The sequence below is a fragment of the Anomaloglossus baeobatrachus genome, chromosome 5, assembly GCF_048569485.1.
Source record: "Anomaloglossus baeobatrachus isolate aAnoBae1 chromosome 5, aAnoBae1.hap1, whole genome shotgun sequence".
Taxonomy (NCBI): domain Eukaryota; kingdom Metazoa; phylum Chordata; class Amphibia; order Anura; family Aromobatidae; genus Anomaloglossus; species Anomaloglossus baeobatrachus.
The window spans coordinates 501,155,952-501,182,443 of NC_134357.1; the positions used below are offsets into that span (position 1 = coordinate 501,155,952).

The window sequence follows — 26,492 nt, forward strand, 5'->3', positions numbered from 1 at the left end:
TCCGCTCTGGTGACGAATGGAAAACCGCGTTTAATACGCGCGATGGACATTATGAGTACTGCGTGATGCCCTTCGGTCTGTGTAACGCTCCTGCCGTCTTCCAAGAACTGGTGAACGACGTGTTTCGGGACCTTCATCTGTGTGGTTGTTTATCTAGATGACATCCTTGTCTTCTCTCCGGACCTCCAAACCCACAGAGAAAACGTACAGCTGGTCTTACAAAGACTGAGAGAGAATCGCCTGTACGCAAAGTATGAGAAGTGTGTCTTTGAGCAGTCTTCCCTCCCCTTTCTGGGGTACATCATCTCTGATACTGGACTGCAGATGGACCCCAAGAAGGTCTCCGCCATCATCAACTGGCCTCCGCTTTCTGGACTGAAGGCAATCCAACGCTTCCTGGGATTCGCCAACTACTACCGCCAGTTTATCCCGCACTTCTCTGCCTTGACCGCTCCTCTCTCCGCTTTGACCAAAAAGGAGGCTAAACCTAAGGACTGGTCACCTGCGGCAGACGCCGCATTTTGTTCTTTGAAGCGAGCATTCGCCTCCGCCCCTGTACTCCACCGACCGGAGTTAAACCGCCAGTTCACCTTGGAAGTGGATGCCTCCTCCTCAGGAGCCGGAGCAGTGCTCATGCAAAAATCCTCCTCCGGGAAGATGGTGACCTGCGGTTTCTTCTCTAAGAGCTTCTCAGCACCCGAACGTAATTACACCATCGGTGACCGAGAACTACTGGCGGTCAAACTGGCTCTGGAGGAGTGGCGCTACCTCCTGGAAGGAGCAGTGTACCCCGTGATTATCTACACGGACCACAAAAACCTGGAATACCTGCGGTCCGCTCAGCGACTGAACCCACGGCAAGCCAGGTGGTCCTTATTCTTTGCCAGGTTTGACTTCCAGCTCCACTTCCGACCAGCGGACAAGAATGTACGCGCTGATGCCTTGTCTAGGTCTCTCATGCCCATGGAACAGGAGGAAGAGACTATCCAGCCTATCATCTCTCCTAGCAAGATTGTTCCGGTGGCTCCTGTCACTCTGGCCCAGATACCACCTGGGAAGACCTATGTCTCGGAGACCGACAGGCTAACGGTCTTACACTGGGGTCATACCTCAAAAACAGCCGGCCATGCAGGCCAGAAGAGAACATGGGGTGCGATTGTACGCCATTACTGGTGGCCATCTCTTCGCACGGACGTCGCCGCCTTTGTCTCGGCCTGCTCCTCTTGTGCCAGAAACAAGACGCCCAAACACCTCCCACATGGCCGCCTTCTGCCTCTGCCGATACCTTCGATTCCGTGGCAACACATAGCAATGGACTTTATTACGGACTTGCCATTGTCATCCGGGCACACAGTCATATGGGTCGTGGTGGACCGGTTCTCAAAAATGGCCCATTTCGTTCCTATGGCTGGACTGCCCTCTGCTCAGGAACTCGCGGACGCTTTTATACAACACATCTTCCGCTTGCATGGCTTTCCGTTACACATCGTATCAGACAGAGGAACTCAGTTCACCTCCCGCTTCTGGAGGGCTCTCTGTAACCATCTGGGAGTGACTCTGGACTTTTCATCTGCATACCATCCTCAGTCTAATGGCCAAGTAGAGAGGGTCAATCAAATCTTGACCTCATTTCTACGTCACTATGTTAACGCCCATCACGACGACTGGTCCGCTCTTCTACCTTGGGCTGAATTCTCCCACAACCACCACATCAGTGAGTCGTCCTCCTGCTCTCCCTTCCATGTTGTTTACGGACTTCAGCCTTCCATCCCATTGCCTGTATCCCCCTCTTCGGATGTCCCTGCTGCAGATACCGTAGCCCGTGACTTTGCCACCATTTGGGACTCTGTCAAGGTGTCTCTAGGACGTGCTTCCCTGCGGATGAAGAGACACGCAGACAAGAAACGCCTGGATCCTCCGTGTTTCTCTCCTGGAGACCTCGTCTGGCTTTCTTCCCAGTACGTCCGCCTGAAGATACCTTCATACAAGCTGGGTCCTCGCTACATTGGGCCGTTTAAAGTCCTCACCAGGATCAATGAGGTCTCCTACAAGCTGCAGCTCCCGGCCACGATGAGGATACCCAACTCGTTCCACGTCTCCCTGCTCAAGCCGGTGGTCCTTGGTCCCTTCTCCGCTGCTGCCAGTCCAGCTCCTCCACCTATTGCCGATGATGACATCTATGCGGTAAGGGATATCGTGGCCATGAAGACCGTACGAGGTCGGCAGTTCTTCCTGGTGGACTGGGCAGGGTATGGTCCTGAGGATAGGTCCTGGGAGCCCAGGGAGAACGTAGGCACTCCTCTTATCCGTGCCTTCATGTCCCGGTTGCGGGGAGGGGGGCGTGGGGGGGGGGGTACTGTCACGCTCCCCGGGTCCTCGGCTCCCCTCCCCGGGTCCTCAGCTCCGCTCCCCGGCTCACCTGCCACGCTCCCCTCGTCCCAGCCTCCGGTGCCCGTCCTCCATAGGTCCTCTGGTCGCCGATCCCGGCGTCCGACATCTTCCCAGGCCCTGGCCGGCTCTCCTGCGTCCTCCTCGCAGCCTCCTTCCCTGGCTTCTGGCACCCGGGCCGCGCGCATGCGCATTAGGGCACGCGCGCGGTCACTGACCCTTTCTTAAAGGGCCAGCGTCCAGTAACAGGAAATGAGGTTAGTCAGGTTCAGGGTATAAAGGGGGTTCTTGTCCAAGGGGGCGGGGCCTGATCTTCGTGTTCCCTGAGCTAGGAGTCAGGTCTCCTGGTGTTTATGTGCCTGTACTCACCTATCTCTCTTTGTAGAGCCGTACCTGCCTCGCCATCCAGTCTGCCGTATCCCGAACCCCGCACGCTGTCCGTCTGCCATCCGACAGCACCTGCCATCTCGGATCCCTGCGGTGACCCGTCATCTTGCTCCAGAGGTTCCGGACTCCGCCTGATATCATCTCGGCCTCCGAACCTGAGCTACGTCACCAAGACTACCTTCTGTGACTCCGTGGTCCCAGGGACTCCTCCGCTGTCTTCACTTGCACGGACTATCCTGCTGCCCTTCAGTGCTTCAGCTGCCGGACTCCCTACCTCCATCTTAGAGTTCGGTCCAGTGGATCCACCTCCTGGGTCTGCCCGACCGCCCGGCCGTGACAGCACCCGCCCCCGTCGTACGGCCGATATGTGGTGATCGCTGCCGTAGCGAACATTATCGCAACGGCAGCGTCACAAGCACTTACCTGCCCTGCGACGTCGCTGTGACCGGAGATCTGCCTCCTTTCTAAGGGGGCGGTTCGTTCAGCGTCACAGCGACGTCACAGCAACGTCACTGAACCGCCACCCAATAGAAAAGGAGGGGCGGAGATGAGCGACCGGAACATGCCGTCCACCTCCTTCCTTCCTCCTTTTTTTTTAAATTATAATTTTTATTTATTTTCAAAAGCAAACAAGTCATTACATAGAACAGATAATAATAATATCAACAAAATTATCAGCAAAATGACAAGAAAATTGTATATCGCTCCATTTACATTTACAATTCAGTACAACATCTAATCAATGTTCACAGTATTCACAGTAAGACACAGAATCTTTAATACCTCACGGAAACCCTTATAACTAACTCTATAAATGAATTTGCAACCATCCTGTGAAACTCTCCTACTCCCCCCCTGAACCCCCCACTACTCAAACAAACTCCCACCTGGTCACCTTCAACTCCCACCTCCAATCCTCCGAGTGTACCACCTAAATTCTCAGAGTGATACCACGCCGTCTCCTTAAATGGTAACATTAAGCGTTCTATTTCCTCCGAATTGAAGTAGGTTATAATGAACTCCCTCCACTTTTTGAAGTGACTGCCCAATCGTCCCGACTTCCTTCCAGCATCAAGGCTCTCTAAGTCCATCAGCCGTTTTATATGGATTATTACTTCTTCGAACGAGGGTACTTTTGACTCCAACCAATATTTCAGTATCATCCTCTTTGTTGCAAGTATGATTACATGTATAAGTAAAGGGGGATGTCTACTCCTCCTCCCCTCGACGCTCACCCCCTCCCAAGCATGGAACAGAACCAGAGTAGGGAAGAGAAGGAGTTTGATGTCCCAGAGTTTAGCAACACACTTTGATACTTGGGCCCACAGTGGCTCAAGGTGGGGACACAGCCACAATCCATGGTAGAGATCCGTTGCTTCTAAATTGCATTTCGGACAATGAGTAATCCTCTCAGGATTCTCAAGCTTTCTGGGCAAATTGAATGCATAAATCGCCCGATGCATCACTTTATACTGAGTCTCCCGCCACTGTTCATTCAGTATTGCCTTTCATAGGGCCCTCCACCCCTCCCTGATCTTTGTTCCAATGTCGGGGTCCCCTAATTGCTTTTCCCATGGCTTAAAGAAACTCTCTGGCTGATAGCCAGTCAACTGGTCTCGCATTGCCCCATATAAAGATGAAATTGACGAGGACGTTTGTGCCAACTTGACCAGGCCGTCAAATGTATTTAGTGACACCTCCGACGATATGTCTTGCAATTGAGCCATAACCTTATGCTTCACCTGATCATACTGGATTATTTGGTTAGGATTCAACCCATAATTGCCTACCAATTCTTCCCTCCCCAACCATCTTGGCTCAGAAGGATGAAAAAGATGGGAGACCCTCTGTATACCTTTCTGCCTCCATTCTTCAAATAGCTTATTGCTAATTCCCTGGCTGAACCCTGGATCATCCCATAGGGGTAGATATTTAGAAATTTTATATGACAACTTGTAATGCTTCCTCACTGCCCTCCAGGCTGCTATCGTATCCTTAAAAAGAGAAGAATGCTTAATTTTTTGGGGTAGATTAGCTTGACTGGTGTGAAGAAGGGCCTTTAAATCCCATGGAAACGCATAATCTCTCTCAACTCCAAGGGACACGTGTTTCTGTGAGCCATGAATCCAATCCATCCAATACCTGGATAAACAGGCCAGATTGTAACCCCTAACATTTGATAGGTTTAATCCCCCATCATCCTTTGATGCAGTCAGCTTCCTTATACCAATGCGAGCTCGTTTCCCCCTCCACACAAACCTTGAGAAACTTCTATTAAGAAGTTCGACATCCTTATGTCTCAAGAGCAAAGGTAGAGTTTGGATATGATACATCAACTTAGACATGGACATCATCTTAATTAATTGTGCTCTGCCCATGATGTTCAACGGGAGGTCCTGCCATCTCTGGAGGTCCTGAACTATTTGATTTATAAGAGTTGGGTAGTTTAGGTTATATAAAGAAGTTGGCCCCTTACCAATTCTAATGCCCCGATATGTAATGTATGATCTTGCTATAGAAATATGCTCACACTGGCCACTCTCCTGCAAATGAGCCTTCCCATTGCCCAGGAACAGCAATTCACATTTAGTTGGGTTAATTTTAAAGCCTGAGTAGCTCCCGTATTCTCGCAATATTTCCAATATAAGTGGTACCTGGGTTTTAGGATCAGAGAGAAACAACAGTACATCGTCGGCAAAGAGTGTCGCCTGTATTCGCATCTTATTTTTGAGGATCCCTTGAAAAGTGCGATGGTCAGTTAACAGCCTCGCCAGGGGCTCCAAAGCCAGGTTGAAGAGAAGTGTTGAAAGGGGACAGCCCTGCCTAGTCCCCCTATGCAACTGAAAGGGAGTCGAGAGGAAACCTGGAATATAAACCTGTGCTCTAGGATTTGTATAAATCTCGCGTACCACATTGTAGAAAGACCCCGAGAATAGCATTGTGTCCAAAACTCTATAGAGCCAAGGCCACTCCACATTATCGAAGGCCTTCTCTGCATCTATTGTTAATAACGCTGGCGTCTCATTGACCAGATCCTTAGAGCTCACCCTATCAAGGGCCAATAAGACTTTACGAATGTTTTGTGTCGCTGATCTATTTTTAATGAAACCTGCTTGAGCTGGGGATATTAAATGGGGCAGGATTACCACCAAGCGATTAGCCATTATTTTTGAGAGTAACTTTATGTCCAAATTAATGAGTGAAATTGGCCGGTAAGAGCCTGGGGATAGCGGATCTTTACCCTGTTTCGGAATTAATTTTATATAGGCTAGGTTACTATTGCGAAAAGATGCTTCACCCTCCAGGACCTTGTTGTATATTTCTAACAATATAGGAGAGGTCTCATATACCATCGTCTTGTAAAATTCAGCCGTGAACCCGTCTGGCCCTGGCGCTTTGTTGTTCTGCATACTTTTGAGAGTGCCAACTACCTCTTCCCCTGAAATTTTAGCGTTCAAAAAAGTACGTTGTTCCTCTGTGATCCCAGGAAGGGTCACTTTAGTCAAAATATTGTTATCTGGAATTGTGACTTGTATGTCCCCCGTGTATAAGTCCTTGTAATATGCCCCCAATATTTCGATTATCCTCCCAGGATCATTGTGTACCTCACCTGTGCGATCCCTCATTTGCATAGGTCCTTGCAGAGTCCCTCTAATTTTTACCAGATTGGCCATCAGTTTACCCGCCTTATTCCCAAATCGATGAAAGGTCGCCTCCTGGGCTGTTTTAAATATTTGCTCCCTCCTTACTGCCCACCTGTTGAAAGACCCCTGCTCCAGCAACCAAACATCCCTATGGGCTTTGTCTGGGTTTTCCTGAAAGGACGTATAAGCCTGTCTCAACTTAAAGGAAGTTTCAATAAATTTAGTCTGAATTTTCTTCCTCATTGAGGAAACATAACTGTTACACCTCGTGGCTCTCCTGTGGCAAGGAATGAGACAATCTCCTTGCCTGCCACGAGCACTCCTGCTCAGCAGCGCCGAAGGTCTGCCAGACTGCAGGAGAAACCTCCTCAGGGAGGCAGCACGAGGGTGACACCTAGTGGTACTCCTGTTGCAAGAAATGAGGCGGTCTCCCATTCCTTGCCTGCCGCAGATCCTCCTGCTCAGCAGCCTCGAAGGTCTGTGAGGTTGCGCAATGTGCAGAGGTTTGCTGTTCAGGGAAGCAGTGAGACTCCAGTTATCTCTACACATTGTGAGACCGAGGATCCCGCCTCTATTTCCCAGAGGCAGGAGGGTGAGCATGTGCTATGCTTGGTGGATCCTGATTCGCCCACTGACATCACACGGCTTGATGACAAGGCTGGTGACGTGGTGAATCCTGACTGGCCAGGCTGGGATGTCGTGGATCCTGATTGGGTCAAGTCCGTCATCTCCGCCTCGCGCCCGCCCTTGGCTGGAGCTACACCTCCTTAAAAGCTCCTCCTGCCATCATGGCGGCGCGCGACCGTCCTTCTATGTTTGGATGTCTGGCAGCGTGATGCCACGCCACTGCTCAGGCATTATCGTCTTCTGTGGGCTTGGCCCTTGCTGCTTAGGCAGTACCTGGTTTGCAGGCCGTGTCCCTGCCTTGCTGCTCCGGCAGTAACTCCTTCAACAGGCCGTGTTCCTGTCCCAGGTGAGCTCCTCGAGTCTCCACCGGACTCACCTGGTTATTGAAAGCACACGTGCGTGGGCACCTCTGTGCTACCCTCGTGCCATATTCTCGTGACTTCCACTGGCACAAGTGTGTGGGCACCTCTGTGCTTCCCTGTGCAACAGGTACACCGAGCCGTGTGATCCCTGCCATACAACCCACACGGGTTAGGGCAGACCGGTGTACATAGATCGTCTGTGACATTCCAGACGATCGCTAGCAGCAACCCGCTCACTCTTCACCCACCATAGCAGCGGTCCCTTACACCGCACAGTGGACCTTGACCGGCGGAAGCTGTCCATTCCCCATCTTGGCACGCTTCCCCGGGTCCCCCTCGTAACACATAACCTATTATTTTGCCCCTTAGGACCGCTTTTGCCGTGTCCCACAATAGCATCGGAGTATCTCGATGTTGTCTATTGTGATCCACAAACTCGGACCACCACTCTTTCAGTCTATGTGAGAACTCCTCGTTTTCATAAAGGAAGGTTGGATATCTCCAAAGATAGTCTGAGCCTCTGGGGAAAGCATCCGTCAAATCAATCACCACCGGTGCATGGTCCGATATTACTAAGTCTCCCACCTCCTCTGTCTCCAGATTACGCATCAGCCCTCCAGAGATGAGAAAGTAGTCAATACGGGACCATGAATTGTTTGCGTGCGAGTAATAAGTATACTCTCTATCCTGGGGATGCAAGCATCTCCAGGCGTCTTTTAGAGCTGTAGACATCAACAGAGGGCCCATGACCCTATCTTGACTACGGTGATATTTAGGATTTCCACCCGGGAATTTTCTATCCTCCTGTACAGAGGCCACTGAATTGAAATCTCCTCCTACTATTGTGTTTGGGAGTGGGTGCTCCAGAATTTTAATTTCAAGCTGGTGAAAAAACGGTTTGTTATTATCATTCGGAGCGTAGACATTAAAGATGTTATACAGCTTCCCTCCCGCTTCCAGAGCCAGATATAAAACCCTGCCCTCCTTATCCATATATTGATCCGTAACCAAATGTTGTAGTTTTTTATTTATTAGTGTTATTACCCCCGCTTTCTTTTTTACTGAAGGGACCACGTAAGCTTTCCCTACCCATAACTTGCACATTCTCTGTATATCCTTTCCCTCGAGATGTGTTTCTTGCAGGAGTGCTATGTCAGGTTTGAAATGACTAAGATGTCGCAATATTTTAAGCCTCTTTTGTGGGGAGCGTAGCCCCTTAACATTCCAAGTAATTATCCGCATATTTGCCCCGAAGATAATGAGTATTACTGCTGTAGCCTTTCATTTTGCCAATATCGCCTACCACTGAACCAATACTAAACCTAATCTTAACAGAACAGTCTAAACCACTGTTTGTAACCAACATACAGTTAGGTCCAGAAATATTTGGACAGTGACACAAGTTTTGTTATTTTAGCTGTTTACAAAAACATGTTCAGAAATACAATTATATATATAATATGGGCTGAAAGTGCACACTCCCAGCTGCAATATGAGAGTTTTCACATCCAAATCGGAGAAAGGGTTTAGGAATCATAGCTCTGTAATGCATAGCCTCCTCTTTTTCAAGGGACCAAAAGTAATTGGACAAGGGACTCTAAGGGCTGCAATTAACTCTGAAGGCGTCTCCCTCGTTAACCTGTAATCAATGAAGTAGTTAAAAGGTCTGGGGTTGATTACAGGTGTGTGGTTTTGCATTTGGAAGCTGTTGCTGTGACCAGACAACATGCGGTCTAAGGAACTCTCAATTGAGGTGAAGCAGAACATCCTGAGGCTGAAAAAAAGAAAAAATCCATCAGAGAGATAGCAGACATGCTTGGAGTAGCAAAATCAACAGTCGGGTACATTCTGAGAAAAAAGGAATTGACTGGTGAGCTTGGGAACTCAAAAAGGCCTGGGCGTCCACGGATGACAACAGTGGTGGATGATCGCCGCATACTTTCTTTGGTGAAGAAGAACCCGTTCACAACATCAACTGAAGTCCAGAACACTCTCAGTGAAGTAGGTGTATCTGTCTCTAAGTCAACAGTAAAGAGAAGACTCCATGAAAGTAAATACAAAGGGTTCACATCTAGATGCAAACCATTCATCAATTCCAAAAATAGACAGGCCAGAGTTAAATTTGCTGAAAAACACCTCATGAAGCCAGCTCAGTTCTGTAAAAGTATTCTATGGACAGATGAGACCAAGATCAACCTGTACCAGAATGATGGGAAGAAAAAAGTTTGGAGAAGAAAGGGAATGGCACATGATCCAAGGAACACCACATCCTCTGTAAAACATGGTGGAGGCAACGTGATGGCATGGGCATGCATGGCTTTCAATGGCACTGGGTCACTTGTGTTTATTGATGACATAACAGCAGACAAGAGTAGCCGGATGAATTCTGCAGTGTACCGGGATATACTTTCAGCCCAGATTCAGCCAAATGCCGCAAAATTGATCGGACGGCGCTTCATAGTACAGATGGACAATGACCCCAAGCATACAGCCAAAGCTACCCAGGAGTTCATGAGTGCAAAAAAGTGGAACATTCTGCAATGGCCAAGTCAATCACCCGATCTTAACCCAATTGAGCATGCATTTCACTTGCTCAAATCCAGACTTAAGACGGAAAGACCCACAAACAAGCAAGACCTGAAGGCTGCGGCTGTAAAGGCCTGGCAAAGCATTAAGAAGGAGGAAACCAAGCGTTTGGTGATGTCCATGGGTTCCAGACTTAAGGCAGTGATTGCCTCCAAAGGATTCGCAACAAAATATTGAAAATAAAAATATTTTGTTCGGGTTTGGTTTATTTGTCCAATTACTTTTGACCTCCTAAAATGTGGAGTGTTTGTAAAGAAATGTGTACAATTCCTACAATTTCTATCAGATATTTTTGTTCAAACCTTCAAATTAAACGTTACAATCTGCATTTGAATTCTGTTGTAGAGGTTTCATTTCAAATCCAATGTGGTGGCATGCAGAGCCCAACTCGCGAAAATTGTGTCACTGTCCAAATATTTCTGGACCTAACTGTACTTAATACTTTATGGTGAAAAACATTTCCAACTAGTAACCATTCAGCTGCTTCCCCACAGCCTCCCATACACTTCATGGACTTCACTTTTTTCCAACCATGACCCTGAGATCCGTCAAACCTCTATACTTTTTCATGTAACAACTTTTGTAAGAGTATATTCACACCGCCGAGGGAGAGAGGAAGAGAGAGAGGGAGAGAGCGAAAAAGAGAGGTAGAGAGGAAAAAAAAATAAAAAAAATTATATATATATACAGTTAGGTCCAGAAATATTTGGACAGTGACACAATTTTCGCGAGTTGGGCTCTGCATGCCACCACATTGGATTTGAAATGAAAACTCTACAACAGAATTCAAGTGCAGATTGTAACGTTTAATTTGAAGGTTTGAACAAAAATATCTGATAGAAATTGTAGGAATTGTACACATTTCTTTACAAACACTCCACATTTTAGGAGGTCAAAAGTAATTGGACAAATAAACCAAACCCAAACAAAATATTTTTATTTTCAATATTTTGTTGCGAATCCTTTGGAGGCAATCACTGCCTTAAGTCTGGAACCCATGGACATCACCAAACGCTGGGTTTCCTCCTTCTTAATGCTTTGCCAGGCCTTTACAGCCGCAGCCTTCAGGTCTTGCTTGTTTGTGGGTCTTTCCGTCTTAAGTCTGGATTTGAGCAAGTGAAATGCATGCTCAATTGGGTTAAGATCTGGTGATTGACTTGGCCATTGCAAAATGTTCCACTTTTTTGCACTCATGAACTCCTGGGTAGCTTTGGCTGTATGCTTGGGGTCATTGTCCATCTGTACTATGAAGCGCCGTCCGATCAACTTTGCGGCATTTGGCTGAATCTGGGCTGAAAGTATATCCCGGTACACTTCAGAATTCATCCGGCTACTCTTGTCTGCTGTTATGTCATCAATAAACATAAGTGACCCAGTGCCATTGAAAGCCATGCATGCCCATGCCATCACGTTGCCTCCACCATGTTTTACAGAGGATGTGGTGTGCCTTGGATCATGTGCCGTTCCCTTTCTTCTCCAAACTTTTTTCTTCCCATCATTCTGGTACAGGTTGATCTTTGTCTCATCTGTCCATAGAATACTTTTCCAGAACAGAGCTGGCTTCATGAGGTGTTTTTCAGCAAATTTAACTCTGGCCTGTCTATTTTTGGAATTGATGAATGGTTTGCATCTAGATGTGAACCCTTTGTATTTACTTTCATGGAGTCTTCTCTTTACTGTTGACTTAGAGACAGATACACCTACTTCACTGAGAGTGTTCTGGACTTCAGTTGATGTTGTGAACGGGTTCTTCTTCACCAAAGAAAGTATGCGGCGATCATCCACCACTGTTGTCATACGTGGACGCCCAGGCCTTTTTGAGTTCCCAAGCTCACCAGTCAATTCCTTTTTTCTCAGAATGTACCCGACTGTTGATTTTGCTACTCCAAGCATGTCTGCTATCTCTCTGATGGATTTTTTCTTTTTTTCAGCCTCAGGATGTTCTGCTTCACCTCAATTGAGAGTTCCTTAGACCGCATGTTGTCTGGTCACAGCAACAGCTTCCAAATGCAAAACCACACACCTGTAATCAACCCCAGACCTTTTAACTACTTCATTGATTACAGGTTAACGAGGGAGACGCCTTCAGAGTTAATTGCAGCCCTTAGAGTCCCTTGTCCAATTACTTTTGGTCCCTTGAAAAAGAGGAGGCTATGCATTACAGAGCTATGATTCCTAAACCCTTTCTCCGATTTGGATGTGAAAACTCTCATATTGCAGCTGAGAGTGTGCACTTTCAGCCCATATTATATATATAATTGTATTTCTGAACATGTTTTTGTAAACAGCTAAAATAACAAAACTTGTGTCACTGTCCAAATATTTCTGTCCCTGACGGTATATATACATATATATATATATACATACACACATACATATATATACACACACATATACATATACACACATATATACACACATACACATATATATACATATATACATACACATACATACATACATACACACACATACATACACATATACATACATACACACACACCTATATATATATACATACACACACATACATACATACATACATACATACATATACACACACATACATACATAATAGGGTGAAAGCAAAAGAACGAGAGGTAAAATGGGAAGCGAGGGAGAGGTAGAAAAAGGGAAATTAGGGAGTAAAAGAAAGGGAGAAAGAAATGGAGGTCGAGCAGGATAGGGAGAGAGAAATAAAAGAGAAAGAGGGAGGGACAAAGAGAAGGAGGGTATGAGAGAGGAAGAGAAAAATGGGGAGCGAGGGAAGGGGGAGAGCAAGAGAGGGAGAGGAAGAGGGGGAGAAAGAGAAGAAGAAAAGGGGGGAGAGAGAGAAAGTGAGAAAAGAAAAGAAAAAAGATCACTCCCCCCTCCCCCACCACCACGTTACCACCTCAATGTACAATGACTTTCATAACCTCCCCATAACCAATGGACAGTGTTCCTGTACAATTGTCCACATATATAAAGAAGTACTCCTAACCCCAAATTCAATCGAAAACTCCGCTGGGTCAGAGTCTCCCTCAGCTAGTTTTGTGCTGCCTACCAGGATGATTCTTCCACTTTGATGCTGCCGGTGTTGACCTCTCCGAAGCTCCTCCCGCTGAACCCTTCTCAGATGAGTTGTTATGGCCAGACCCTGGGGATTTTCTGGAACCAGGTGGACTGTTCATATGCCCCACATAGGTTTCTGCCTCCTTCAGGCTCGTGAAAAAATGGGAGGAACCATCTTGATGCCGTATAACCAAAGTAGCCGGGTACCTCAGCTGAAAACTGACCTTTTTCTTGAATAGAGACGAGCAGATGGAAGAAAAAGCTCTCCTTTGCCTTGTCACTTCTGCTGAGAAATCTTCAAATATCAAGATACGTGATCCCTGCACCTCCAGAGGCTGTTGTCTTCTCTTGTACGCCTGGAGTATTTCTTGTTTGTCCGAGTAATCCAAATATTTTTTAATTACTTGTCTTGGACGTTTGGCTTGGTCTTCTTTTGAATTATTCCTAGGCGGCCCAATGCAATGCACTCTCTCTATTTTTCTGCCCACTGCAATGCCCAAGGTCTTGGGTATGATTGATTCGCAAAGAGTACGCAATTCTCCATAGGGGTAGGCCTCAGGGAGACCCACTATACGCAGATTACTGCACCTAGAGCTGTTCTCTAGATCGTTAATCCGGTCTTGCAATATTAGATTCTCCCTTGACAAGCGCATCACTGTAATGTGATCCGAACCCAGATCGTCTTCTAAGGTTGATATTCTGTTTTCAATGGCCGTGACTTGCTCTGCTGTCTCATCCAGCTGATTTTGCAAAGCCGTGAGTGCAGCCCTTACTGAATCTTTAACTGTGACAGAAATATCAGGTAGTATACTATTTGCCACCTCATCCGCCAGTCGTTTATTATCAATACCTTCTATTTGTCTGAAGACTTCCGGAGTGTTCGGTGTCACGTTAGATGCTACCACCACCTCCTCTTCTGGGGCCAGAGTGGAAGGTGCGGACCCATGTGCAGACGCCATTTTGTCCCCCTGAGTGATGAGCTGTGTATTATTCTCTATGGCTTTTGTACCACTTCTCAGCAGATATCTTTCCATTAAAATGGAGGATTAGCTTTATTTGATAGTAAGGAACCAAAGCACACTCAAGCTGGGTTTACACACTGCAACATCGCAAAGGACATCGCTGTAACGTCACCGGTTTGGTGACGCAATAGCGACCTCCCTAAGTCTCTGCTAAGTCTCTGGTGAGCGTTTAAACAGGCAAACCTGGCCAACAACTCAACAGCAATCCGGACCTGCAGAGCGACCTAGCTGGTTGTTGGGGACGTTGATAAGCAGCCTTTTGAAAGGGAAGTTGCTAACAAAGTCGCTGCAAAGTCTTCACACACTGAAACTTCATGCTGCACAGCGGGAAACAAAGGACCTAGGAATGGTCCTGAACGATTTGTAACGATTACAACTTCACAGCAGGGGCCGGGTCGCTGATAGGTTTCACACACTGCAACATCGCAAACAACATCGCTATTGCGTCACATAACCGGTGACGTTACAGCGATGTCGAGATGTTGCAGTGTGTAAACCCAGCTTCAGAGGTTCACCCAGCAGGGCATCCCCTTATCTCTGCAGCCTGATATGCTTTATAAGACCTTCTGTTTACAGGCTCACTGATTACAAATAGCACAGCCCGTCTCCTGCTAGCAGAGCCTTAAGGTCCAATCACACTAAGCAACTTAAGGCCCCGTCACACTAAGCAACATCGCTAGCAACATCGCTGCTAACGAACAACTTTTGTGACGTTGCTAGCGATGTTGCTGTGTGTGACATCCAGCAACAACCTGGCCCCTGCTGTGAGGTCGTTGGTTGTTGCTGAATGTCCTGGGCCATTTTTTAGTTGTTGCTCTCCCGCTGTGAAGCACAGATCGCTGTGTGTGATAGCGAGACAGCAACAACTAAATGTGCAGGCAGCAGGAGCCGGCTTCTGCAGAGGCTGGTAACCAATGTAAACATCGGGTAACCAAGAAGCCCTGTCCTTGGTTACCCGATATTTACCTTCGATACCAGCCTCCCCCGCTCTCACTGCCTGTGCTGCCGGCTCCTGCTCTGTGCACATGTAGCTAGCTGCAGGACACATCGGGTTAATTAACCTGATGTGTCCTGCAGCTAGGAGAGCAAGGAGCCAGCGCTAAGCAGTGTGCGCTGCTCCCTGCTCTGTGCACATGGAGCTGCAGCACTGCCAGCACACATCGGGTAATTAACCCGATGTGTGCTGTAAGTAGGAGAGCAGGGAGCCAGCGCTAAGCATTGTGCGCTGCTCCCTGCTCTCTGCACATGGAGCTGCAGCACTGCCAGCACACATCGGGTAATTAACCCGATGTGTGCTGTAAGTAGGAGTGCAGGGAGCCAGCGCTAAGCAGTGTGCGCTGCTCCCTGCTCTGTGCACATTTAGCTGCAGCATACATCGGGTAATTAACCCGATGTGTGCTGTAGCTAGGAGAGCAAGGAGCCAGCGCTCAGTGTGCGCTGCTCCCTGCTCTCTGCACGTGTAGCTCCGTGCAGTGGTAACCAAGGTAAATATCGGGTTGGTTACCGATATTTACCTTAGTTACCAAGCGCAGCATCTTCCACGCTGCGCTGGGGGCTGGTCACTGGTTGCTGGTGAGCTCACCAGCAACTCGTGTAGCCACGCTCCAGCGATCCCTGCCAGGTCAGGTTGCTGGTGGGATCGCTGGAGCGTCGCAGTGTGACAGCTCACCAGCAACCTCCTAGCAACTTACCAGCGATCCCTATCGTTGTTGGGATCGCTGGTAAGTTGCTTAGTGTGACGGTACCTTTACCAGCGATCCCAACAACGATAGTGATCGCTGGTAAGTTGCTAGGAGGTTGCTGGTGAGATGTCACACTGCGACGCTCCAGCGATCCCACCAGCAACCTGACCTGGCAGGGATCGCTGGAGCGTGGCTACACGAGTTGCTGGTGAGCTCACCAGCAACCAGTGACCAGCCCCCAGCGCCGCGTGGAAGATGCTGCGCTTGGTAACTAAGGTAAATATCGGGTAACCAACCCGATATTTACCTTGGTTACCAGCGCACGGAGCTACACGTGCAGAGAGCAGGGAGCAGCGCACACTGAGCGCTGGCTCCCTGCTCTCCTAGTTACAGCACACATCGGGTTAATTACCCGATGTGTGCTGCAGCTACATGTGCACAGAGCAGGAGCCGGCAGCACAGGCAGTGAGAGCGGCGGAGGCTGGTATCAAAGGTAAATATCGGGTAACCAAGGACAGGGCTTCTTGGTTACCCGATGTTTACATTGGTTACCAGCCTCCGCAGAAGCCGGCTCCTGCTGCCTGCACATTTAGTTGTTGCTGTCTCGCTGTCACACACAGCGATCTGTGCTTCACAGCAGGACAGCAACAACTAAAAAATGGCCCAGGACATTCAGCAACAACCAACGACCTCACAGCAGGGGCCAGGTTGTTGCTGGATGTCACACACAGCAACATCGCTAGCAACGTCACAAAAGTTGTTCGTTAGCAGCGATGTTGCTAGCGATGTTGCTTAGTGTGACGGGGCCTTTAAGAGTTAATTAGCTGAGCCTGTTATCAGTCCAGGAGAGTGTTCCCTCTCTGGTCACTGTTTTTTTTTACTTTTGTTTGTTTATTTACTTATTTCGTCTGTCCCAGGCTGTTAAGCTGGGTTTACACACTGAGACTTTCTAGTGATCCAACCTGCGATCTCAACCTAGCCAGGATCGCTACAAAGTCTCTGGTGAGCTGTCAAACAGGCAGACCTGGCCAACGACCTAACAGCGATCCGGACCTGCAGAGCGACTAGCTGGTCGTTGGGGACGTGTCAAAAAAGCAGGTGAACTTCACCCGACTTCATTTAATGCCGCGCGGCTCTGTGTGCCGTGTAAATAAATAAATAAATAATTAAAAAATCCGGCGTGCGGTCCCCCCCTATTTTAATACCAGCCAGATAAAGCCATACGGCTAAAGGCTGGTATTCTCAGGATGGGGAGCCCCACGTTATGGGGAGCCCCCCAGCCTAACAATATCAGCCAGCAGCCGCCCAGAATTGCCGCATACATTAGATGCGACAGATCTGGGACTGTACCCGGCTCTTCCCGATTTGCCCTGGTGCGTTGGCAAATCGGGGTAATAAGGAGTTATTGGCAGCCCATAGCTGCCAATAAGTCCTAGATTAATCATGTCAGGCGTCACCCCGAGATACCTTCCATGATTAATCTGTAAATTACAGTTAAAAAACACACACCCGAAAAATCCTTTATTAGAAATAAAAAACACTAACAAATTCCCTCATTACCAATTTATTACCCACAACAAAGCCCTCCTTGTCCGGCGTAATCCACGGTCCTCCAGCGTCGCATCCAGCTCTGCTGCATGCAGGTGACAGGAGCAGCAGAAGACACCGCCGCTCCTGTCACCTGCACGCAGCTAATGAAGAGAGCCGTGTGATCGGCTGAGCTGTCACTGAGGTTACCTGGATCCAGCGGTGGATGCAGCGGTGGCCGCGGGAAACCTCAGTGACAGTTCAGCTGATCGCGTTACTCACCTCATTTGCTGGTGATTTCCCCCCCTCACTCATACTCACCGATCCCCGATCACCGGCGCTGCACGGCGTTCACACTGCTCCGGCGGCTTTTCCTTTTTTGAAAAAGCCGGCCGCTCATTAAACAATCTCGTATTCCCTGCTTTCCCCGCCCACCGGCAAATCTGATTGGTTGCAGTGAGACACGCCCACACGCTGAGTGACAGCTGTGTCACTGCACCCAATCACAGCAGCCGGTGGGCGTGTCTATACTGTGCAGTAAAATAAATAAATAAATTAAAAAATCCGGCGTGCGGTTTCCCCTATTTTAATACCAGCCAGATAAAGCCATACGGCTGCAGGCTGGTATTCTCAGGATGGGGAGCCCCACGTTATGGGGAGCCCCCCAGCCTAACAATATCAGTCAGCAGCCGCCCAGAATTGCCGCATACATTAGATGCGACAGTTCTGGGACTGTACCTGGCTCTTCCTGATTTGCCCTGGTGCGTTGGCAAATCGGGGTAATAAGGAGTTATTGGCAGCCCATAGCTGCCAATAAGTCCTAGATTAATCATGTCAGGCGTCTCCCCGAGATTCCTTCCATGATTAATCTGTAAGTGACAGTAAATAAACACACACACGCCCGAAAAAATCCTTTATTAGAAATTAAAAACACAAACACATTCCCTCATTACCAATTTATTACCCACAACAAAGCCCTCCTTGTCCGGCGTAATCCACGGTCCTCCAGCGTCGCATCCAGCGCTGCTGCATGCAGGTGACAGGAGCAGCAGAAGACACCGCCGCTCCGGTCACCTGCACGCAGCTAATGAAGAGAGCCGTGTGATCGGCTGAGCTGTCACTGAGGTTACCTGGATCCAGCGGTGGATGCAGCGGTGGCCGCGGGTAACCTCAGTGACAGCTCAGCTGATCGCGCTACTCACCTCATTTGCTGCGTGGAGCTGACCGGAGCGGCGGTGAGTAGCGCGATCAGCTGAGCTGTCACTGAGGTTACCCGCGGCCACCGCTGCATCCACCGCTGGATCCAGGTAACCTCAGTGACAGCTCAGCCGATCACACGGCTCTCTTCATTAGCTGCGTGCAGGTGACAGGAGCGGCTGTGTCTTCTGCTGCTCCTGTCACCTGCATGCAGCAGAGCTGGATGCGACGCTGGAGGACCGTGGATTACGCCGGACAAGGAGGGCTTTGTTGTGGGTAATAAATTGGTAATGAGGGAATTTGTTAGTGTTTTTTATTTCTAATAAAGGATTTTTCGGGTGTGTGTTTTTTAACTGTAATTTACAGATTAATCATGGAAGGTATCTCGGGGTGACGCCTGGCATGATTAATCTAGGACTTATTGGCAGCTATGGGCTGCCATTAACTCCTTATTACCCCGATTTGCCAACGCACCAGGGCAAATCGGGAAGAGCCGGGTACAGTCCCAGAACTGTCGCATATAATGTATGCGGCAATGCTGGGCGGCTGCTGACTGATATTGTTAGGCTGGGGGGCTCCCCATAACGTGGAGCTCCCCATCCTGAGAATACCAGCCTTTAGCCGTATGGCTTTATCTGGCTGGTATTAAAATAGGGGGGGACCTCACGCCGGATTTTTTAATTATTTATTTATTTATTTTACTGCACAGTATAGACACGCCCATCGGCTGCTGTGATTGGGTGCAGTGACACAGCTGTCACTCAGCGTGTGGGCGTGTCTCACTGCAACCAATCATATTTGACGGTGGGCGGGGAAAAGCAGGGAATACGAGATTGTTTAATGAGCAACCGGCTTTTTCAAAAAAGGAAAAGCCGCTGGAGCAGTGTGAACGCCGTGCAGCGCCGGTGATCGGGGATCGGTGAGTATGAGAGAGGGGGGGACACTTCAGTCACTCGGGGGATTAGCGGTCACCGGTGAATCCTTCACCGGTGACCGCTAATCAGGACGCTACACAGACAGAGCCGCGGAGTCGCTGTAAAGTCCCCTTTACACACTGAAACTTGCTAGCGATGCATGCTGCACAGCGGGAAACAAAGGACCTAGAAATGGTCCTGAACGATTTGTAGCGATCACAACTTCACAGCAGGGGCCAGGTCGCTGATAGGTTTCACACACTGCAATGTCGCTGGGGAGGTCGCTGTAACGTCACAAAACCGGTGACGTTACAGCGATGTCGTTTGCGATGTTGCAGTGTGTAAACCCAGCATTACACTGCAGACGCTGCAGAGTTCTGATGCAGGGGGGCGGGCACAGCTCCACACTCACGGCTCCATGCTGCCTCGTGGCCGGAGAGCAGACTCTTGCAATTCACCTGCACTGCTCCTGCAAGGATTGTGCTCTGAAGTCCCGATCACACACCGCTCCCAGGCATCTCCGGTAAGCTTGCTAGGTGGTCGGCAGCAGGCAGGAGCTTCGCTACATGTGTTTGGTGGGTGAGGAGTGACGGAGCTCAGGACTAACACGTCTTCACATGGCTGGGGCAAGAACCGGAAGTCTTCCTTCCTCCTTTTCCGGTGGAGGCAGGTAAGGAGATGTTTGTCGCTGCTGCGGTATCACACACAGCGATGTGTGCTGCAGCAGGAACAACAAACAACATCGTACCTGTCGCTGCAGCGATATTATGGAAATGAGCGACGTGACAACGAGCAACGATTTTTGATATTTTTGTGCTCGTTGATCGTCACTCATTTGCGTTATACGCTGCGATGTCAGTAACGGCGTAGGATGTGCGTCACTAACGACGTGATCCCGACGATATCTCGTTGCTGATGTCGCAATGTGTAAAGCCCGCTTAAGGCTTGTCGGGGTTTCATAAATCAGTGTTCGATACACCTGGAGCTCTTGTCCTCACAATACCCCACAGAGAGAGTCAAGCTGGGGCTTGTGATATCGCTCCTTGCCGATCGAGCACTGACATGGGCCACTCCGCTCTGGGAGTGAGAGGATCCAGTGACTAACCGGGCTACTCATTTCTTGCAGGTGTTAAGGGCTGTGTTCTTGGGTCCCCAGGTGGTCCATGACTCTGCCTTATGTCTCCTGGACCTGGCTTAGGGTACGTTTCAGGTATCTGCTTATGCCATAGAGTTCAGGACCCTGGCCGCTGAGTTAAAATGGCCAGAGAAGGTCCTGTTACCGGTATTTTGGAAGGGGTTGTCGGGGCATATCAAAAACGCATTGGCCACCAGGGAGATATCACCTGACCTGGAGACCTTGATATCACTTGCTACGAGAATCGACATACATTACTCTGAGCACCAGTTAGAGCAGGCTCAGAGTCGTTTCTCGTGTGCGACGGGCTGCCTCTTTCCCCATACCTGAAGCATCAGCCACGTACCCTGAACCCGTACCTAAGCCCATAGAGATCGGGCGGATAAGTGCTAGGTCCTCAATGCCAGTGGTGAAACCGGTTTGCTTTGCTTGCAAACAAACAGGTCACTATGCCAACCAGTGCCCTAAAAAGGTTGAGAAGCAGTTGTATGTCGCGTCTGTTAACAGGGAGACACAGGACGTGCCTGCTTCAAACCCTAAATGGTACTTCAAGGGCACGGTGGCGTTCGATAACATCACTGTACCAGTTACAGCATGTATAGACTCCGGTGCAGACGGGAATTTTGTGTCTTCGGAGTTTGTCTGTATGCATGATATTCCCGTGACGATGCTGCACAAGTTGCTATCTGTCCGGGTAGCCGATGGGTCTGTCCTCCCAGAGGGTGTCAGCTACCAGACAGTCCTGTTGGTTTTCACTATGCCTTCAGGGCACAGGGAGACCACCTCTTTTCTGGTTATGAATCATGGGTTGGATAAGATCTTGTTGTGGCTCCCCTGGCTGAAGCACGGTTCTCCGCAGTTTGACTGGGGCACATGGAAAATCTCAAGTTGGGGTACCGCATGTCAAAAAACCTGTCTGTCCAAGACAATTAGAGGGTTGTTGTCTGCTTACCCGGTGAAGGTGCTCAAGCCTCCGCATCAGTGTCCCCCCTCAGTTGAGGTGGTCTCCAAAAAAACAGCAGAGACATCATCCTTGCTTCTACACCCCCATATCCCAAATCCCATGCCAGTTCGTCGTACCAGGTTCTCCAGGGATTCCCCAACCAGCCCCGTTTCCCTGGATAGGGAACGGTCCGCTTGCGTGCTGGTCGGATCAAAACAGGTGCATAGGAGGCGGCAATATGCGGTGGACTGGGATGGTTTTGGCCTCGAACACCGGCCCAGGGTGGCAGCTTTCAAGCGTAATGTTACGGTTCGGTTGTGCCTCGAACCGGTTTAGTCCCATCATTAATTCCCACATTGGGGTCAGTTAACTCTACAGCTCCACCTGGCCGTCGCTTGAGGCATCAGGTGGCTAGAGTTTTGTACCATCCTGAGCATAAGGGCTCATGCAGCCACACTGAGCATGTGCGTGATGTCATCGATGACAAGGCGGCCACTGATTGGTCATAAGTGACATCAGCGATGAAGTGGCAGCCACTGAGTGGTCATCATGACGTCAGCAATGACGTGGCAGCTGACGCCATTACTACATGCCATGTGGCCTGGGCCAGGGTGGCGGCTATAAAAGTTCTGTAGCTCCGCCCATTGGGGCGCAAGGGTCATTCTACATGCTGACAGCAAAGGTTGCTTTCCCGGCTGTCAAGAGTGAGTGGGTTCCAGCGCCATTTTAGTCTGCAGTGCCTGTGGCAGACTTGTGTATACTGTATGTGCCAGTGTGAATCTGAATTTAGGGCAGGTACCAGGTATTCGTATCTGGCTACAAGCTGTGTCTCAGCACAGTGAGGGATTAGGGTTCTTCTGGACAGACGTGCCCCCTACGCACGTGACCAGTCTGCAGTGTCAGTCTTGTGTGTGTGTGTGTGTGTGTCAATTGTCCCCTCCGTAACATAAATGATGTCGACTTTTTTTTTGCTCCAATACACACAAAGGAAATAAACATGTGTATGAGAAAACATGTATAATTGCAATATTCAGGGAGAAATACTTCATTTTCTGGAACAATTTCAAGGGTGTCAACACTTTCAGCCATGACTGTAACTTACTTTCACCGTTAATTTGTCAATAATAACTACTTGTGTATCTGAGTGATCTGATGTGCAACAAAAACTATTGTTTTTGTTAAAACATTTCCTACATGCTAAACATTAATGTTTTTTTCAATTGTGACTAATCTGATGTTTAAGAAGATTTGATTTTGTTATAAAATATTTCCCACATTGGGGACATGAAAATGGCTTCTCTCCTGTGTGAATTTTTTGATGTTTTGCAAGATTTGATTTCACTGTAAAATATTTCCCACATTCTGAACATGAAAATGGCTTCTCCCCTGTGTGAATTCTCTGATGTGTAACAAGATATGATTTCTTTAAAAAATATTTCCCACATTCTGAACATAAAAATGGCTTATTTCTTATGTGAGTTTTCTGATGTTTATCAAGATCAGATTTCTGAGAACAACATTTTCCACATTCTGGACATGAAAATAACTTAACTATGTGCATTCTCTGATGTATAATGAGAGTTGTTTTTTCTGTAAATGATTTTCCACATTCTGAGCATGAAAATGGCTTCTCCCCTGTGTGAATTCTCTGATGTGTAACAAGATTTGTTTTCTGATTAAAAGATTTCCCACATTCTGAACATGAAAATGGCTTTTCCCCTGTGTGAATTCTCTGATGTGCAACAAGATGTGTTTTCTGATTAAAAGATTTCCCACATTCTGAACATGAAAATGGCTTTTTCCCTTTGTGAGTTCTTTGATGTTTAGCAAGATCAGATTTGCTAGAGCAACAATTCCCACATTGGGAACATGAAAATAGCTTCTCCCCTGTGTGAACGTTTTGATGTGTAACAAGATTTGTTTTCTGAGTAAAACATTTCCCACATTCTAAGCATGAAAATGGCTTCTCCCCAGTGTGAATTCTCTGATGTGTACCAAGAGTTGACTTGTCTGTAAGACATTTACCACATTCAGAACATGAAAATGGCTTCTTTCTTGCGTGATTTCTTTTATGTTTACCATCCTTTCGGTTATTTTCATGTTGTTTAAAAGTCTCTGATGAATCAATGGAAAGAACCTCTTGAGAAGGTTCACAGGAGACATCTTTACCATGACAGCCTGACGGTATCGCTTGGATAATGGTGTACTCTTCATATGTATCTGGTGTGAGACTACAATCATCTGCTTTAGCATATGAAAATATCATATGTTCTTTTGATCTCCTGGTACAGTCACCTGGCAAAAATAAAACCATATATTATTTAATAACATTGCCTTTTAGGCATATTAATTGTAAAACATACTTTAGAATTTTAGAACATTTCTGTATTATATTCTATATTAAAATATACAATGAACACATTCTATACAATGTGTAATGTAATGCTATTTTCAACTGATTACGATATTGGTGGCAACAGTAGACCTTGTAAAACTCCAATTACCAAAATATTGGGACCATGTGTAAAATGTAAGAAAACAACAATGCAATGATTTGGAAATTTCTTATAGCCATATTTTATTCACAAGGGCACATAAAACAGGATCAGAAGTTGAAAGTTAGACATTATTCCTTTTCATTGAAAAATTTGGGACAGGGTTAACTAAAGGCTGGGAATGTAAGTGGTACCAAGGAAAAACAGCTAGAGGGTGAATTTTCAACTAAATGATTTTCTATAAAAAGAGCATGTTAGAGAGGCAGAGTCTCTCAGAGAAAAAGCTGGTAAGAGGTTCATCAGTCTGAATAACTGCATTTTTCAATTGTGGAAAAATTTCAGAAAAATGTTCATTAATGTAATCTTGCAAATACTTTGAATATTCCACAGTAGATAATCAAAATATTAATATTCTTGAGAAATCCATGCACAAGCTCGACAATCAATATTGGATGCTCGTGATCTTTTGGCCCTTAGGAGCTTTTGAATTAAGAACTGGCAAATCTCTGTGTAGGTTCAAGAATATTTCCAGAAATCATTCTCTGGGAACACAGTTTGCTGTGCAATTCAAAAATGCAAGTGAAAGCGCTATCAGACAAAGAAGAAGCCATAGATCGACAATACGCAGAAAAGCTGCAGCCTTCACTGGGCCAAGACTCATTTAAAATGGATTGAAGCAAAATGGAAAACTGTTCTGTGATCAGATGAATCAGCATTTGGCCAAGATTAGGATAACATTTTTCTCCAACAATTAGTCTCTTCCCTCCCTAAATGTTTACAGATTGTTGTATAAAAAAAAAACAAAAAAAAAAAAAACAGGGGATGCTACACAATGGTAGACATGGCGCAGCTCCACCTTTTTTGAGATGTGTTAATGCCATCAATTTAAAAATTACCGTATTTTTCGGATTATAAGTCGCACTTTTCCTCCCAAAAATTTGGGAGGATAATGAGGGGTGCGTCTTAAAATCTAAATGTAGTTTACCAGAAGGTGGAGAATGGGCACTGTGCTGACTGCAGTGGGGGCTGTGTGGGGCAGGGCGGTGCGGCGGGTGAGATGCTCTGTCGGCGGAGCGGGGCTGTGCTGGCTGCGACGGGTGAGATGCTTTGTCGGCGGTGAAGGGCTGTGCTGGCTGCGGCGGGTGAGATGCCATGTCCTCGGTGCAGGGCTGTGCTGGCTGCGGCGGGTGAAATGCTTTGTTAGTGATTCTAGGCTGTGCTGGCTCCTGGGGGTGAGATACTCTGTCGTCGGTGAGGGGCTGTGCTGGCTGCGATGGGCGCTGTGTGGAGCAAGGTGGTGTGGAAGGTGAGATCCTATGTTGGCGGTGAAGCTTCAAATAACGCTGCCAGGAGTCTGTGTGTGCGCAGATGGAGCTCTTGGACTGTCATTGAGCCGAGAGCTCAATCTGCGCAGGCTCCGACTCCGGGTGGCAATATTTGAAGATCGCACTGCCAACAGAGCATCTCAAACCACACTGTCCTGTTCCACAGGCCCCTCTGCAGCCAGTACGGCCGGCCACACAGCAGGCAGCCAGCGCGGCTGGCCACACAGCAGCAAGCCCGGCAGGTAGCACAGCAGCCAGTCAGCCACGCTGCAGCCAGCACGGCAGCCATCCATGCTGCAGCAAGCACGGCAACCAGCCACGCCTCCCTACGGTAAGACACCACCGGAGTATAAGATGGACCCCATTTTTTTTTCTATTAATCTTTTTTCATCTCTATATTTGGGGTGCGTCTTATAATCCGGTGCGTCTTATTTTTTTTTTAAATGAAATAAAAAATGTCTTTCACATTCTGATAGGTGTCCATGGAAGATCCATGAAGACTTAGCGATGTTTTTTCTGTCGAAACGTGTTGATCATATGTCTTGTTTCTGTTAGATGCCATCTGTCATGAAATTTTAAAGAAAGAATAAAAAGAATTTTTTTAACCTATTCCTGCCTGCCCGAGATCTCCTGGATTCAATTTGTCTTGGACTCTTTTCAAATTGGTCTTCCTGCAGTCATCAGCCTGTCCTCAGTTAATTATAAGAACATCAATAACCATTGCATATGATCTCTGATAGAGGTGCACAGAATGGAGTATGTTCTGTGGATTATTGCAGGTAAAGTTAGTTATCTTCTATAAAAAAAAATGTGTTGACCTATAGAAAAGTGCTGAATCTACTCAAAATATTAAATCAGGACAATGCCATGGACTACAACTGCACATTTGCAGATTCTCTATTACCAAATGTGTACCATTTTAAATCAGTAGTTCAAAGTCATTTCCACAGGAGTCCTGCTGTTATCTCACAGTCTTCTAGTCCTGATTGTGAATTCAGGATCAAATGAAATGAATGTAAAGAGATCCGGAGTAAAACTATTTTATCTCATGGTGTCATGGTACAGTGATGGAGGAAAGAGAGGGACATACACCCACACCAGGCTTTCCCTAAGAGGGGAGTGACTAAGTGCCTACCCAGTCTTCACCAGAGCCTCTAATGGCGGGGATGGACTTGTCTGATGATAGGCATCAGGAACCACTCCA

At 47.6% G+C, this 26,492-nt stretch overlaps 1 pseudogene; it reads right to left on the reverse strand.

Annotated features, from left to right (window-relative positions):
* LOC142312831 (uncharacterized) overlaps window positions 1–26,492 on the reverse strand; it is an 87,689-nt pseudogene that overhangs the window by 55,850 nt on the left and 5,347 nt on the right.